We start from the raw sequence: 17,764 nt of genomic DNA on the forward strand, positions 1-17,764 counted from the left end.
CCCAGAGAGTGGTGGCTGTGTGGAATGCTCTGCCCCAGAGGGCAGTGGAGGCCCAGTCTCTGGATTCATTTAAAAAGAGTTGGATAGAGCTCTCAAAGATAGTGGAATCAAGGGTTATGGAGATAAGGCAGGAACAGGATACTGATTTGGAATGATCAGCCATGATCATATTGAATGGCGGTGCAGACTTGAAGGGCTGAATGGCCTACTCCTGCACCTATTGTCTATTGTCTATTGTCATAAGAGGTATAGTTAGTGAGTTTGCAGATGACACCAAAATTGGAGGTGTAGTGAACAGCGAAGAAGGTTACTTCAGATTACAACGGGATCCTGATCAGATGGGCCAGTGGGCTGAGAAGTGGCAGATGGAGTTTAATTCAGATAAATGGGAGATGCTGCATTTTGGGAAAGCAAATCTTAGCAGCACTTATACACTTAATGGTAAGTTCCTGGGGAGTGTTGCTGAACAAAGAGACCTCAGAGTGCAGGTTCATAACTCCTTGAAAGTGGAGTCGCAGGTAGATTGGATAGTGAAGAAGGTATTTGGTATGTTTTCTTTAATTGGTCAGAGTATTGAGTACAGGAGTTGAGAGGTCATGTTGTGGCTGTATAGGACATTGGTTAGGCCACTGTTGGAATATTGCGTGCAATTCTGGTCTCCTTCCTATTGGAAAGATGTTGTGAAACTTGAAAGGGTTCAAAAAAGATTTACAAGGATGTTGCCAGGCTGGGAGTATTTGAGCTACAGAGAGAGGTTGAATCAGCTGAGGCTATTTTCTGTGGAGTGTCGGAGGCTGAGGGGTGACCTTATAGAGGTTTATAAAGTCATGAGAGGCATGCATAGGATAAATAGACAAAGTCTTTTTCCTTGGAGTGTCCAGAACTAGAGGCCATAGGTTTAGGGTGAGAAGGGAAAGATGTAAATGAGACCTAAGAGGCAACGTTTTCACACAGAGGGTGGTACATGTATAGAATGAGCTGCCAGAGGATGTGGTGGAGGCTAGTACAATTGCAACATTTAAAACGCATCTGGATGGGTACATGAATAGGAAGTTGAAACTTTATTGCTGGAACAGCACAGCAGCTCAGGCAGCATCCAGGGAACAGGAGATTCGACGTTTCGGGCACAGGCCCTTCTTCAGGAATGAGCAGAGAGTGTTCAGCAGGAGAAGATAAAAGGTAGGGAGGAGGGACTTGGAGGAGGGGCGTTGGAAATGTGATAGGTGGAAAGAGGTCAAGGTGAGGGTGATAGGTCGGAGTAGGATGGAGGCGGTGAGGTCAAGAAGAAGACTGCAGGTCAGGAAGGCGGTGCCGGGCTGGAGGGATCCGGCTGAGACAAGGTGGGGGGAGGGGGGATGAAGAAACTGGTGAAGTCCAAGTTCATCCCCTGCGGTTGGAGGGTTCCCAGTCGGAAGATAAGACGCTCCTCCTCCGACCGTCGGGTTGTTGTGGTTTGGCGGTGGATGAGTCCAATGACCTGCATATCCTCGGTGGAGTGGGAGGGGGAGTTGAAATGCTGTGCTACAGGTTGGTTGGGTTGGTTCGTCCGGGTGGCCCAGAGGTGCTCTCTGAATCGCTCCGCAAGTAGGCGGCCTGTCTCCCCAATATAGAGGAGGCCACACCGGCTGCAGCGGATGCAGTAGATGATGTGGGTGGAGGTGCTTGGAGGGATATGAGCAAGGTGCTGGCAGGTGGAATTAGATTGGGTTGGGATATCTGGTTGGCATGGACGGATTGGACCAAAGGGTCTGTTTCCATGTTGTACATCTCTATGACTCTCTGATTCCAGTATTCAAAGTATGCAATAGAATCATCTTATCTTGACCACACCAAGTTTAACTGATGTATCTGGTAAAGAAATGCTTAACATGTAACTTTTTTAAAAAAGATATAGTTGAATTAACACCCTTAAATTGGATTTTTGTTTTAGTCCCCACAATGATTCTTTGCCTATAATTGAGAATGAACTGATCTTATAGTTGTAATGCTAGACATTGCAGCAAAATTTAGTATGGCTTTACAATTATTTTCTTTGAGTTATGTGTCATTCGTGAATGAAGAAGCTCACAATTGTTCCCTCTAGCTTGTTAAAAAAATTGGTCTATATTTTAACCTGATGTCAGATGCATTTCACTGTTAATTTGCATATTATCTCAATGACATCTATCCATTTTCAAATGAGTTTCCACTCCTTGAGGTATCTTCATTAGTCTCTCCATATAAGTGAACTTGTTTTCCTTGCTATCATTCTGGTAAATCTCCCTCTCTCTGAGGACCTGACATCCTTCCTAAAATGTGATGTATTTGGACACAAGGTTTTAGCTGAGGGATAACCAGTGATTGTTGAAATTTCATTGTAGTTCCCTGTGTTTGCACTCATACTTAGATGAATAAAACGAATGCCATGATTTTTCACATCATGAAAGAGGAGAAAAGGGAAAATACTCGGGCAAGTTGGGAAAAACTCTGTTCCTTCTCACCATCTCTGCCATTAAGGGTGGGGCAAGAAGGTCCCTGAGCAATTTGCTTGACTCACCAACAATTAATGTCCTTACTTGGTAAATTAATGGCCACTTATAGCCCTCAACTCATCACCTCCCTAATGACTTGCCTCCCTGGTCAATGAAAAGTCGGAATTTTAAGGGTACACCCCATCTACAATGAATTCTGCCACAGATTCTTCCATTCCTGTATCCCTTTAAAAATCTGTCATGTAATTTACACAAATTCATTTCCATATTTCTTTTCTAAATGCAATATTCATACTTGTCTGAATCAAATTTTATCTGCCACAGATCATAACCTTGAATTACTTACTAAAACAGCAAACATTTTATTAATTGGTACCTACTGGACTAGGAGAGTGCCGATTGATCAAATATTCCAGATAGTGAAGAGATCCACATCAACAATGTAAAAACACACTTTAAGTAATAGAAACATAATGCAGGGGGTGTACACAGCACTGTGTTAGTCAGAAAGTGTGGTGCTGGAAAAACACAGCAGGTCAGGCAGCATCCGAGGAGCAGGAGAGTTGATGTTTCGGACATAAGCCCTTCATCAGGAATGTTTTGTTATACTTTATTCGCATCAAAACTCACTTCAATAATAATGAAATTTTGCCTTAAATAAAACTTACCAGCAGAGAGCCTTCTCACTTAGATCCTCAACTGCATGCAGACATGGAGGTAGATCAGGGTATTTGAGGAGAAGTTGACTTGATATTGAATCAATTGTTGACATTCATGTGGCCATTTGGTTGAACAACAAGTATGTTTACATTGAGGTAAATAAATGAGAAGACAAATAATAATTGGACAGAATAATACACTAAACTTCACAGTATTTGAGATGCATAAATTTTTGCCAGTTTTATCAAAAGTGCTGATTCATAAAGTGCTGGTTAAAACAAAGTTTGCTCTGTGTTAAAGTTTGAACTGCACCTGTTTTATTATTAAAAAGAATAAAGCTAGACAAGTAAAAAGATGTAAATTCAGTGATGGTCTAAAATTTCTGTGTGAATTAAACTAAATCCCAAGAGGTATCATAAAATGTCACACATGAAGATTGTCAAAGGGTATTCAGACCTTAACATTTCAATGGGAGCGATCACATTCAAAATACTGAACCTTGATCACCTGTAGGTTGTGTCCCAGAAAACAGATATGGTGAGTAGAAAGCAAGGCTGTTTTGGACAAAGGATCCTTGTCTTTTTTCCTTTTATGAATTCACAGGAAAGGGGACTAAAATCCAAATGCAGACTCTGGTCTCTTTATGGTAGAGAGCTGGTATGCTGGTATGGTTGTTTGTGGTTCAACTTCCACTGGGCTAAAGTTTCTGGCAAAGGGGACTCGACACTCCTGCAAGTAGAATATAAGATATCCGATTTCAGCAAAGCCATTGTTGAAAGGAACTGGAGAAACTCCTTTTAGATAATTACAGAACAAAGAAACTTAAACAGCTATGCAATTGCCAAAATTTGTGTTTCTGGAATCACCCAGTTAACAGTCACAACTTTACACAATCTATTCATCATGGACAAGCCATGGATTGATTCATATATTCTAGCTTTACTTTCACTTTATCAACTCGCCCATCATTGCGAATTTGTGTGTTTATTATTTTGCACAGCATTTTAATAGCTATTAAACTCTTTCTTTGCCTTAAGAAAACCTGCTTAAATGTTGTCCTTTTAAAACATAAATATCTGGCAAGAAGGAAAATAACTTTTTTTTTTAACTATGCTTTGTTGCATCCAGTAGGGGAAGGAGTTAAATAGAGTGGGTGCATCCCTTCTCACCTGGGAACATGACAATATGGAGTTATCTCCATCAGAGGCTGTAACAAGTTGGAGGACCTTCACCCAGGGACTGTTTGCAAAACGAACCCTTTCACAAGTCGATGTCATGAAGACAGCCAATGTTCCTCTCATTGTTTACTAAATTTCCTAGCTAGTTTGTGAACTTAAAATTATGCCCTTTATATCTCATATATCAGGTGGAATAGTGGTCCCTACTGAACCCTTGAGATCCCCACTGTATATGTTTGCCAATCTGAAAAAACAACTGTGCACCACTAGTCTCAGTTCTCTGCCTTTCAACCACTTTCATATTCACACTGCCAGTTACCCATATAATCCAAGAGGCTTCAATTTGACTAGCAAGTGTTATGATATTATGAACTCAGTATAGACCAATGACCTTTTAAAAAAGTCTGAAAACCTAGTTATTTACTTAAGAAAAGTGCCACGAGAATCCCTATATTAACACCAAAGAAATTTTACTATACAAGAGTTTGACAAAGAAAATATTAAATGTTATCTTAAATAACCTCCTAAAGCTTAACACCCACAACCACTATATAATAAACTTGAATTAAAGGCCAATTTGTGGCCAATTATAAACAATTAATCACACATTAATATCAGACGATACAACTAAGACTGACTCTATGAATCGATTTGGCAATCCACATAGCATATTTAGTCACAAAGTAAATTCTGTCTTTCCGACGAAGAATTTCAGTGCCTTTGTTTCTAAGACCTAGCAGTGCACAGTTGATTGAAGTTTTAAGGGTACAATTCTCACCATAGGTTTCACCTATTCACAGAACATCTTGAATTTAATTTAGGAGGTAGAGATGTCTCCTATTCAAATGTTCAGATATTTTATGACACACCTCTGGAGCAGGAAAGACTTGAAATCATGCCTGCTAGGTCAGAAGTAGGGACATTACCACTGTGTTACAACAGCCCTTATAATACATCAATGTTATCTGCAATGTAATATAAAAGCAAGGAAATGATGCCGCACCTCTTATAAATTACTGGTTAGACAACATTTGGAGAATTATGTTCAGTTCTGGGCACCTTAATTAAGGAAAATCTTTAAGGCCCTAGAGAGAGTTCAAAGGAGATTTATCATAATGATACCAGGAATGAGGGATTTTAGGTTCAAAGACAGATTAGAGAAATTGGATTTATTGTCCTTGGAGCAGAGAAGATTAAGAGGTGACCTTATTGAGATGGTCAAATAATGAATGATTTTGATAGGGTCAAGAAAGATACTTCTGTTTCTATTAGTTGGTAGGTCAGTAACTAGGGGTCACAATTTCAAGATTGTCAGCAGCAGAGCTAGGAGTGAAATGAGGACAAATCTCTTTAGTCAGAGGGTTGTTAGGATTTGGAATGCACTGCGTGGCACAGTGGTGGAGACAGTTTCCATAGGAAGTTTCAGAAGAGAACTGGATATATGTATATTTGAAAGTGATGGATTTAGACAGCGACAGAGATAGAGCTGGAGAGTAGGACTAACTGGGTAAATGTATTGGGAGCCAGTACAGACATGATGGGTCAATGCTTCAATACTGTAATATTCTGTTAAAAATCACACAACACCAGGTTATAGTCCAACAGGTTTAATTGGAAGCACACTAGCTTTCGGAGCGATGCTCCTTCATCACCTGATGAAGGAGCGTCGCTCCGAAAGCTAGTGTGCTTCCAATTAAACCTGTTGGACTATAACCTGGTGTTGTGTGATTTTTAACTTTGTACACCCCAGTCCAACACCGGCATCTCCGAATCGTAATATTCTGTGATTCTATGAGTTATTAGAAACAATTACAGCAACTTGTTCTCAGCATGTGGATTTGAGCTGCACCCACTTGAACCTGCCTGTACCAGAACATTGGACTTAGCAACTGCAACTGCTATGCTTCATTTGACATCTTTCAACCAAGTTGAGTCACCCTGAGTTTTGATTTCTAAATCACAGCTTCAGTTTTTGTTTCCTTAGAAGCTAGGAGGATTGTTTGCCTTCTTCAGTTTTCAGGTTCTGTTTTCTGTTAGAGTCTGCCTAAACAATAACTCTGAAAGCACAAATTCCATCACAGACCTCTATAATGCTCTCCATTTACCAGATATATTTTGAAAACCAATATATGCAAATCAATTGCATTACATTAATCAATTCCTCCTGTTATAGCAACAAAGGAAAGTAGATATGCCGTTCAGTCTACTCGAACCTGTTCCATCACTCAATGAGGCCTAGCTCCATAGATATGCTTTTTCTCCATATCCCTTAGTACCTTTGCTTAACAAAAATTATCTATCTTTGATTTAAGATTAACAACTGTTCCAGCATCCACTGTCATTTGTGGAAGCGAGTACCAGACATCTACTACCTTTTGTGTGTTGAAGTATTTCCTTACATCTCTCCTGAACAGTCTGGCCCAATTCTCAGAAAATCCCCCCTAGTTCTGGAATCCCAATAGACAATAGATGCAGGAGTAGGCCATTCTGCCCTTCGAGCCTGCACCACCATTCAATATGATCATGGCTGATCATCCTTAATCAGTATCCTGTTCCTGCCTTATCTCCATAACCCTTGATTCCACTATCCTTGAAAGCTCTATCCAACTCTTTCTTAAATGAATCCAGAGACTGGGCCTCCACTGCCCTCTGGGGCAGAGCATTCCACACAGGCACCACTCTCTGGGTGAAGAGGTTTCTCCTCATCTCTGTCCTAAATGGTCTACCCCGTATTTTTAAGCTGTGTCCTCTGGTTTATCAAGTCATAGTTTATCTTTGTCTAACCTGATATTTTCCCCCATTAACATCTTGAAGACTTCGATTTGATCACTCTAAGTTCTAGAGAAAACAGGCCTAATTTGTATAATTTGTTCACATAACCTAACCACCAAAGTTTAGGTATAATTCTTATAAACCTACATTGTATTCCCTCCAAGGCCAATGACTCCTGTCAAACATGAGTTGCCTAGATCTGTTCACAGTACTCCAAGTGGGGTCTAACCAGGGTTTTGCATAACTGAAGCATAACTTCTGCATCCTTGTACTCCAATCCTTTAGATATAAAGGCCAGCATTCCATTAACTTTCTGGATTATCTTCTGCACTTGTTCATGGCATTTTAAAGATCTGCACACCTGAACTCTTCCAGTCGCTTTGGGCATCCACTGTGTTTAACATCATACTATCTAGAAAATACCTTGATCTTTCCTTTTTCAGACCAAAATGGATAACTTCATATTTGCTTACATTGATCTCCATCTGTTACTGTTTTGCACATTCACTTGGCCTATCAATATCCCTTTGTAACTTTGTGCTATTAGCTACACTGTCTTCAATGTTGTCTAATTCTTTGTCATCTGCAAATTTTCATATATGACTTTCTATGCCATTATTCAAGTCATCAATAAATAATGTGAATATTTGCAGCCCTAATCTTTGTGGGACACCATCCTGCCAATTTGATTACTTTCCCATTATCTCTACTTTCTGTCATCTGCTACTCAACCATTTTTTTCTAGCTATGTCATTAATTTGCCTCAATTCCATGGGCTTCCACCATTGTTAGCCATCTCCTATGGAAGACCTTATCAAATGCCTTTTGGAAATCCATATAAGCAAAATCCACAGATATTCCCATGCACACTACCTCAGTCACCTCTTCAAAAGAATTCAATGAGGTTTGTCAGACATGACCTACCTGTCATGAATCCAGGCTAATTCTCCTTGATTAACTGAAAATCTTTGAGGTGCTCAGTTACGCCATTTATGACTACAGACTCTAACAATTTCCCCACCGAAGATCTTAGGCTACAATTTAATTGGAAGGATCACTCAAGTTTGTCAGACATATTTTGTCTTTAATGTGTATGGACTGTCATTAATTTACCTATGTTCTTCTAAATGAAAATACATTCTATCTTGTCTTGTATTAATGTCTTTAGAAGTTTCCCCACCACTGATTTAGATTAGACTTAGCTTTATTGCCACATCTATATAAAAATACAGTGAAATGTTATTTGCAAAGTGTCACCATGCCATCACTGAATATAATGAGAGATTTTACTGCAATAGAGTTCATCTTTCTCTCTTCTTCTTATTCTTTTTCCACTGCTTATCCAGTCGCTCCTTGACATTGAATGGGGTCTCTGTAACAGATTGGTCAGCAGTGATTAATTTCTTGTTCCATCTTTGAACATGAGAGTATCATTGCATTCTTCCAATCCTCAGGCACAGTACCTAAGGAAGATTAAAAAAACTCCACTTACTTCCTTTGGCAATCTATTTCATTCTGATTGATTTACAGTTTCTCTACGCCCTACTCTGCCATTAAAAGCTTCCTATTCCTTGGTGCCAGACAAATATAAAGTACCGATGGTACCTCAGATATACTTTCTCCCTTCTCACAAAGAATCAGATTTGGCTTTTAACTGGCCTATCTTTCTTTTGATTAATATGTCTGAAAATTTCTACAAATGTTCCTGCACTTCAGAAGGACATAATTGGCTGCAAAGGGAGGTCCTAAGGATGTGAAAGGTGCAAGTAAAAATCATTTTTTTCCCATATGTCATTGCAAGAGAGAAATTCATAATTAGCTTGTTAGAGACGGCCTGGTGGATCAATGGTTAGCACAGCTGCCTCACAGTGCCAGTGACCTGGGTTCGATTTCAGCCTTAGTTTATTATCATCGTGGAGTTTTCGTGTGCTCCTTGTGTCTGTGTGGGTTTTCTTCAGGTGCCCTGATTTTCTCCCACAGTCCAAAGATGTGTGGGTTAGGTGGATTGGCCATGCTAAATTTGCCCTGTAATATCCAGAGATGTGCAGGCTAAGTGAGTTAGCCATACAAAATGCAGGGATAGGGGGGTGCGTTAGGGTGGGATGCTCTTCAGAGCTTTGGAGCAGAGTAGATGGGCCAAGCGGCCTCTTTCCACACTGTAGGTATTCTACTCTATGTTTCTTTTCAGGCTTACTTTGGCTATATGCAAGGGATGCCTAAAAGCTGCAAATATTTTGTTTTGGCTCGATTCAGCAAAGATTTTCTGTAACTAAAGACAAGTGAATTTTTAATTTGTGTGAGTTTATTGAAATTTTGATTTGGGATTGGTGATAGATCCAAGAAGAGCTGAACATGGAAGTAGGCTATGTTGGACAGCAAACTTGGTGGATGGAACTTAATGCTATCCCCTGAGGCCACTTTGGAGACAGGAGTGTGTTTGATTGGTTCTGGGGAATGGTGGCTGGGAACCCCATCAATCTCCCTGCTTGCCAATTTACATCTGGGTTGGAAAAACCTCTGGATGACATTCCCACCTTGCCATAAATGTTAGCCCTTAGGTGGACCTCGATGAGCCACCACAACAGGGAGCAAATGGGAGAGTGTGTGTGTCGGCATGACGAGGAATGGGTGTGGGTTGGGGTTTTGATGGTTTTCTGTGCTTGATCATCAGCATTGGAGAGAGAGATTTAGCTCTGAGCATAATCTGCCCTCAATGTAAACAGCCTCCTTCACTGAGCACACTATCCTCCCGAGAGAAAGTGAGGACTGCAGATGCTGGAGATCAGAGTTGAGAGTGTGGTGTTGGAAAAGCACAGAAGGTCAGGCAGCATCCAAGGAGCAGGAGAATCAATGCTTCGGGCATAAGCCCTTCATCAAGAATGAGGCCTGTGGGCCAGGTGGCTATCTCCGACCTATCACCTTCTCCCTCACCTTCATCTACCTATCGCTTTCTCAGCTATCTTTCTCCAACCCCCCCCCCATTTATCTCTCAGCCACACAGCCCTGATGAAGCGCTTATGCCCAAAACGTCGATTCCCCTGTTCCTCGGATGCTGCCTAACCTGCTGTGCTTTTCCAGCTCAATACTATCCTCCCTCACTGTGCACACTATCATCCCTCACTCACGTGTGGCCTATGTCTCCTTGTCAATCCTGGGTTTCTGGTGGCTGGATGATCAGCAACTTCCACTGCTTCACTGGGTGACTGCCTGACATGGATAGCTATCAGCCTCTGAGTGGCTGATATCTTGCAGTGAGAAGGTTTCTTTCCTCAGGTGTCCTTGATCCTTGGGTAGAGAGGTGTTGCGTTTGGTAGGGCTTCCCAAAGCAGATGACATGGGGTTCTCGCCAGTTTTCAAGCTGTTGAGCGAGTTCCCAGTTGCCCAGTTGCCTGTGTTTCAGTGCAATGATTCCATTGTCTATTGCCACAGTGCAGTTTAAACTAAACCTACTTTGATAACTTTATTTGTGTATTAAGCTGACCAAATTAATCTAGCAAACAAAAATTGAATGGTTAATTAATTATGTCAAAAAATTGGGAAATAAGCTTTTAGATTAGATTACCTACAGTGTGGAAACAGGCTCTTTGGCCAAACCAGTCCACACTGACCCTCCGAAGAGTAACCCACCCAGACCCACTTCCATCTGACTAATGCACCTACCACTCTGGGCAATTTAACATAGCCAATTCACCTGACCTACACATCCAAGGCTGGAATTGAACCTGGGACCCTGGAGCTGTGAGGCAGCAGCGCTAACCACTGAGCTACCATGTTTAACATGCGTTTAGAATTTTCTCTGTACTAAAGCGAAATAAAAGTTACAGTGTGAAATTTCTAGCTGTTTACAACTGTGGTAACATCTGGTAGCACTCCACAAAACATCGATATATCGTACCCAAGAAACTCGCAAAACAAGCTCGCATTAGTACAAAATAAAACTGATGCATTGTAGTTGCGAGGAGCACACAGCCTTACATCATCTTGTCGCTGTACAAGATGTTCAGGAGCAGCTTTGCTGGAATAAAACGCTGTTCAGAACAAAATGTGATGTTACTTTGTATGCCAACATTTAAATGCTAACAGGATAGCCAAGACAATGGTTACAATAATACATTGTATTCTAAATGCCAGTTATATTTACATATAAATTAAGAGAGTTTCAGAGGCCAAGTAAGAAAATTATTTTCTGATTTATCCACTTCACTAGGGTTGGAGGTTAGTGGTTGCTGTTGACTTGAATAATGATGCTAAACATTAAAATATTTTATTGCACAACGATATGGGTCAATCAGAATTTAGTGATTCATTCATTATGTTGAAAGAGTACAATCTTATATGCTGACAGCAATAGACTCACAAATAGTTTCAAGCTGGTATTGCGAGGAAATAAATTTTGCGAGAGGCAAGTTTCCACAGTTTCTTCCTGATATCAGTCCAGATGCACATATATACTGAGTGCAAACAAATGAAGATTTTAAAACATTGTGGGAATTCAAATATACGTAAGTAACTTTGGGTGGAATCTTGTTTTTTTTGGAGACTAAATGCTGAGTTGGAGCTAAAAGCAATAGGTACCTGGTTTTGTTTCCTTGCAGGATTATATTCTTCTCAGCTCAATTTTGATAAACATGAATGACATGTTATTACACTTCAGCATTTTGATTTTAAAAAGTAGAGGCAGATGGATATGGGATCCTGTGAAGGTTTGTTTTTTGAACAGGTCAGAAGGTAATTTGGAACAGTGATCGAGATTCATCAATTTAAGAAAGCAGGTGACTGCAATCAAATGCCTAGAAAATCCTTGTAGTGTTAATAATATAACATTTTTTAACTCCTGAATATATGACCAGCAGAGTAAATAGACTGGAAACCATTAGGTTTAGTTTTGAGTTCAGAACAGACCATTCAGAAGCACCTAGAATTCAGCTCAGCAGGAGAGTTTTTTCAGTTCAGCTCAGATGAACCTCAGCAGGAATGGTTTCTAATCTGTGGAGCTTTTGAGCTGGGAGAGCTTGTAATCTTCAAAATTGCTGGGACTGAGGAAGTTTAGGCTATCAGTATAATGAAAGTTTCATGCTAGTAAACTCAAAATGAATATTCCAAAAAAAAAGCTCTCAACAGTTCAAGGGAAAGGAACTGGGAAGATTCAGTTAAGTAGAGATTTAAAAATCTGAGATAGATGTGATATTTCTCTGCGATTTAGTATCTAGAAAAAGCAGTGTTGGAAACAGGTTGAAACTTGTTTTGTTACTTCTGTTCAGTTCTTTCTTTTTAACTTCTTTTTAAATAAAAGCTATTTTAAAATTTCTTTTATTTGTGTGATGAATTATAGAAGATTTTCATAGAACCCCTACAGTTTGGAAATAGGTCCTTCGGCCCAACAAGACCACACCGACCACCCGAAGAGTAACCCACCCAGACCTATTCTCCTACCCTATTACTCTACAGTTATCCCTGACTAATGCACCTCACTTACATATCCTTGAACACTATGGGTAAGTTAGCAAGGCCAATTCACCTAACATGCACATCCTTGGACTATGGGAGGAAACTGGAGCACCCGGAGGAAACACACACAGACACGGGAGAATGTGCAAACTGCACATAGGCAGTCGCTCGAGTCTGGAATCAAACCTGGGTCCCTGGCGCGGTGAGGCAGCTGTGCTAACCACTGAGCCACCATGCTGCTAATGTGCAGTATCATGTGAACATGTTTCAGAGACTAACCATCACATTAAACAACTGCAAAAATTAAGCATATAATCTACCAAACCTAATCTGTTTTTCTATTTTTCTAAATCACTTGTTCAGAGATGTTATTACACACCTCTGAAGCAGGTGGAATTTCAACTCAGGTCTTCCAGTCCAAGGATAGGGACACTACCAAACCTGGGATTTTACTTCTCCACTATTACCAATAGCTAGAATTATAACATTATTATATCTGCACGTGTATGTAAAATGCCAAATCTTATGGGAATATGGACAAGAGGTCCTGTGCCCAACTTAACACAACTTCCACTATCTCACATTCTTCTTACTTGTAATATATATAGACAGTAGCGGCTGGAGGGATTTATTTTTCGATTTGTATCTTTCAATATGGCAAAGTACTAATGAAGCCATGGCAATGTCTTATATTGTTTCAATGTCTTATGTTGTTTCTCTCCTGATGGACTTTGGGTTTCTATGTTAGTCTGATTAACATATATATGGCAGAGAGTTGGGTTCTGGTTGAGACAGATATCCTGAAGTTTATTAACTACACTAACTATTTACATTTGTATTATCACATAGTCTGGTTCTGTGTTGACAGATGTAATCGTATTTTATATACACAATACTGACTGACAGAAGACACTACACTACACTACACTGACTCCATCACACAGAGTGAGTGGCCCAAGGTGAGAAGGATACTTTTGTACTTGAAAATTACATGCTGTGATGTCAAATAACTGTCATAAAGCTACAGGCCTCTTTGGTGTTGAATCTCTGCCAGAACACAACATCCCTTGCTTTTCCCTTTAAAGAATGCAAGTCATTTTTTCCCACAAAGGTGCACATAAATATATTGCTTCTTTAAATTTAGGTAACATCTTGATGCGTGCATGACATGATCAGATTCAATCCTCATAGAGTTATCAAACTTGCCTGTATTCACTCTGCAGTGTGCTGTCTGTCACTGCAGTTGGATGTGTATCAGTTATTGTAGATGTGTGGGATGTCGTCTGGCATATTTTCAGTGCATACTATTTGTAAGATGCACAGCAGAGATTCACCAAAGATCCTTAAACAGCACTTTTCGAATCCACAACCACTTCCACCTAGAAGGACGTGGGTAGTAGATACATGGGAACACTATCACCTACAAGTTCCTCTTCAAGCCAATCACCATCTTGCCTTGGAAATATATCAGCGATCTTTCACTGTTACTGGGTCAAAATCCTGGAACTCTCTCCCTAAGGGCACTGTAGGTCAACCCACAGCATGTGGACTGCACATGTGATTGGCTGGTCAGAGTTTTGGATGGAAGTGCTATGTGAATTCATCTCCCAAGTACTACAACTGTCAGTCATGCATTTACTTCAGGAGAAGCATGCAGGTTTCATACAGCTACCCGAAAATCTTGGCAAGTCTTTACATTTAATGATGGAGCAAATTACTGCATATGCTGGAGTCTGAAGTGAAAACAAAACCTGCTGGAGATCACAGCGGGTCAGGCAGCAGCTGTGGAGAGAGAACAAGCTAACGTTTCTAGCTGACTCTTCATCAGAGCTGGAGTGATGCACGGAGGGGGCAGCATTTATGCTATTGTGGGGTTTGGGAGGCCGGGGTTGGGGTCAGAGTGCTTGGGGAGGAAGAATGTTTGTAGTCAAATTAACTCAGACTTATCCCATCATGGATTTCAACTCAAGTTTTATTCTTCTTGATTCGAATCCACGCAAAATTATAAATATCTCCAGGGCATACAATGTTCCTTGGACTGCTGTTCTAGCTGCATCTTACATTCTCACATTCCACTATCTTAATCTAAACTATTAACATCTTCTCTGTCAAAGCACTCTAACCCCTCCCTCCTCTCACTGTAGCATAAACTGTTCCGTCCACACTTTACTCCAGCTCTGATGAAGTGTCATCTAGATTCAAAACATTAGTTTTTTTTCTCTCCATGGATGCTGCCTGACCCACTGTGATGTCCAACAGTTTATATTTAATGATCATGGCTTTTTTTTACTGTGAACTGTGCATTCTGTGAGATTTTTCAACTGAGTGTATGCAAAGAGGTGGTATATTGAAATCTCATTCCCTGTGCATATTGACAGATGCAGTAATTTACTAAAAAACATTTTTGGGCACGTTTTGTTGAGGATCACCAAACATAATGAATATTGTGGTGAGTATGTCAATAATTATTGTGTTATAAGTGGTATCTTTGATTAGTCACACAAAGGGAAATTAGGTGAAGCAGTCAGTCACCAGAACATACTTTGACATGAACAATATCAGTTGCAATCCTGCACCATGGCTTAGAAGGAATCTCATCCGAAAGGAGAGGTTCTTTTGAATGTTGAAAGTTAATGGAATTGACATGTTTTGTACAATTTGATGAATTGGTCAATGTCCTAATAAGTACTGGTTCCTTAGATGGATACAGAGACCAGACACTAATCTCTTGATATCTTCTGTGCTTAGGGTCACCATTTATCTGAACATAGACCTTGCAAAATTGCAACTGGTTTACCCTTGAAGATTGCATTGTGGAGAATCCTAGTTCATTTGTGAATGACCTAAGAGTATGTATCAGCTTGAGGACCTATTCGTTGTGCTTAGGTTTTTAGACAAATCATTTCCAGCGGTTTGCGGTTGGTATGAGAAATGAAACCCTTTCCAGAAATGCACATATTCTGAAAACTAGAGCACTAGTTTCCTTTTCAGTGTTGGAGGTGGTAGCTTGCGCTGTGTAAAGACTATTTTCAATAAAAAAAAACTGTAGTTTTAATTGTGGGCTGTATTTTTTTTTGAAAAATGATTTCTGGAGGATTTTATGTTTTGCAAGCAAGTAACCTATTGGCCAAAATATGCTTTTATAAGAATATCTTTAATCAACCTGTTTGAAGATGTTATTATGCACCTCTGGAGCAGGGGAGATATGTCTTAAATTATACATAACATAATCGATACAAAACATAACAGGAAATCAAATCAGCCTGCTCAAAGTATGATTAAAATGAAATCCATAAATATTAGTTCCAGTCAGTATAGAATCCAACAATATAAGCATTGTTATCAAAATCCTATAGACTAAACCACCTGGAGTCTCTGTGTAGATTATACATGTAACATATACTATTGAAACATCTGACATGCAGACTGCTAACACTAAGTGGTGGATTAATCCTTCATTGTGCACAAGTATATTTGTTTGAAAAAGAAGCAGAATTGCCAACATAAACTGAACTCCAGAAATGTTTCTACAATATTGAAAACATGGTCAAGTATTATAAGGATTCCCTTCAAAAGGTGATCAAATGATAAAGCATGTGAGGAGAATTTTGATCTTGACAAGCAGTAGATTTAAACAGAATGGTACATTTTTTTGTCAGTGTTCAAAAACCAAACCAATAATTGTACCATCTTCCCCGTCACCTTCTGCTCCAGAAGGTACATCTTTCTCTTCATTTAGTCAATCATTCAACTCCATGGGGTAATCGCTTCCAAGCTATAGTGAAGCAAGCATGACAGGAAAACTGAAAAGTGTGAATACTAAAAAATGTACTGATTTGTCCTTGTCAGTAGCTTCACTGATGAACAAAACTCATCTTTCTCCTGTTGGAATTATACAGCCAAGTGTCAACTTATCTTAGTGGGATCATAGAATCCCTACAATGTGAAAGCAGGCCACTGGGCCCATACCAACCCTCCAAAGAGCATCTCACACCTGCATTTCCCAAGGCAAATCCACCTAGCCTACACATCCCTGAACTCTATGGGCAATTTAGCATGGCCAATCCACCTAACCTCCACATCTTTGGACTGTGGGAAGAAACCAAAGCACCCGGAGAAAACCCACACAGACACAGGGAGAATGTGCAATCTCCACACAGACAATTGCCAGAGGGTGGAATCAAACCTGGGTCTCTGGTGCTGTGAGGCATCAATGCTTACCACTGAGCCACTGTGGCACCCTTTCATCTCTGCCTTAAAAGTTGAAGTTCTGCTCCAAGATTGTACAAGTATTCTCAGTTCAGACTTTGTAAAATACTGAGAGAATGCTGTTTATTTTTCAGATACAAACACAGAAGCTGCTGGGAAATCTCAGCAGGTCTGACAGCACCTGTGCAGAGAAAGCAGAGTTAAAGTTTCAGGTTCAGTGACTCTTCTTCAGAACTAGCTGACTGCCCTGATTGGCCGACTGACCATGCCCAAGCCCTTGGTCTAATGTCAGAGGCTGTGCTTCACTTACTGAGCTATGGCCCCTGCGTAAAGAGTATGTTGATTGAGAACCATTCCCAGCAGTCTTTGAGCCATGGCCTTTTGGTTGATGTGCTTGCAGTATCTGATATGCTATGCAGCTGTTACATGGTGCAGATCTAACAGTGTAACATATGGTGCCACATTATACTTTGTCCATGCACTTGACCGATGATTGCTAACCATGATGACAAGATGCCTAGCTTTGTAGTTGGATTAAAATTGCATGTCAAAACAGAAAGCAATGAGGCTTTAATGTGTGACTGAGATGGTAAACTGCAAAAAGGTCATTCAAGACAAGGTGGGCAAGCACAATGTAGGCACAATGTGAGCGAGTGGGTGCTAAGAGGGTGAGCAAGCAGTCCTGAGACACTCCCTGGTCCAACTCATAAGCTGAGTGGCTGCTGCTGCACTCAAAGTGCCTTCGTAACAGCACTGTCATGAAAAGGAGCCAATGTATTCCAAAATGCAGCACTGAAGTGCAGAAGTGTACTGTACATCAATTGCAGATTTACACTGATGATGATGTGAGGAAGCTGGTATATGTGTTATGAAGTTGAAAGCATGTACTGTACCTTTAAGAGAGAGAGAATGCTGTTCTGAACTGAGAGATTACAAGCACCTGTGTATATGGCTAGATCATAGTCCCAGAGTGTACTATAAAATTGAAAATATGTAACATTTGGCTGTGAAATGGATGCCTGAGTT

The sequence above is a fragment of the Chiloscyllium plagiosum genome, chromosome 18 (assembly GCF_004010195.1).
Source record: "Chiloscyllium plagiosum isolate BGI_BamShark_2017 chromosome 18, ASM401019v2, whole genome shotgun sequence".
NCBI classification, from domain to species: Eukaryota; Metazoa; Chordata; class Chondrichthyes; order Orectolobiformes; family Hemiscylliidae; genus Chiloscyllium; species Chiloscyllium plagiosum.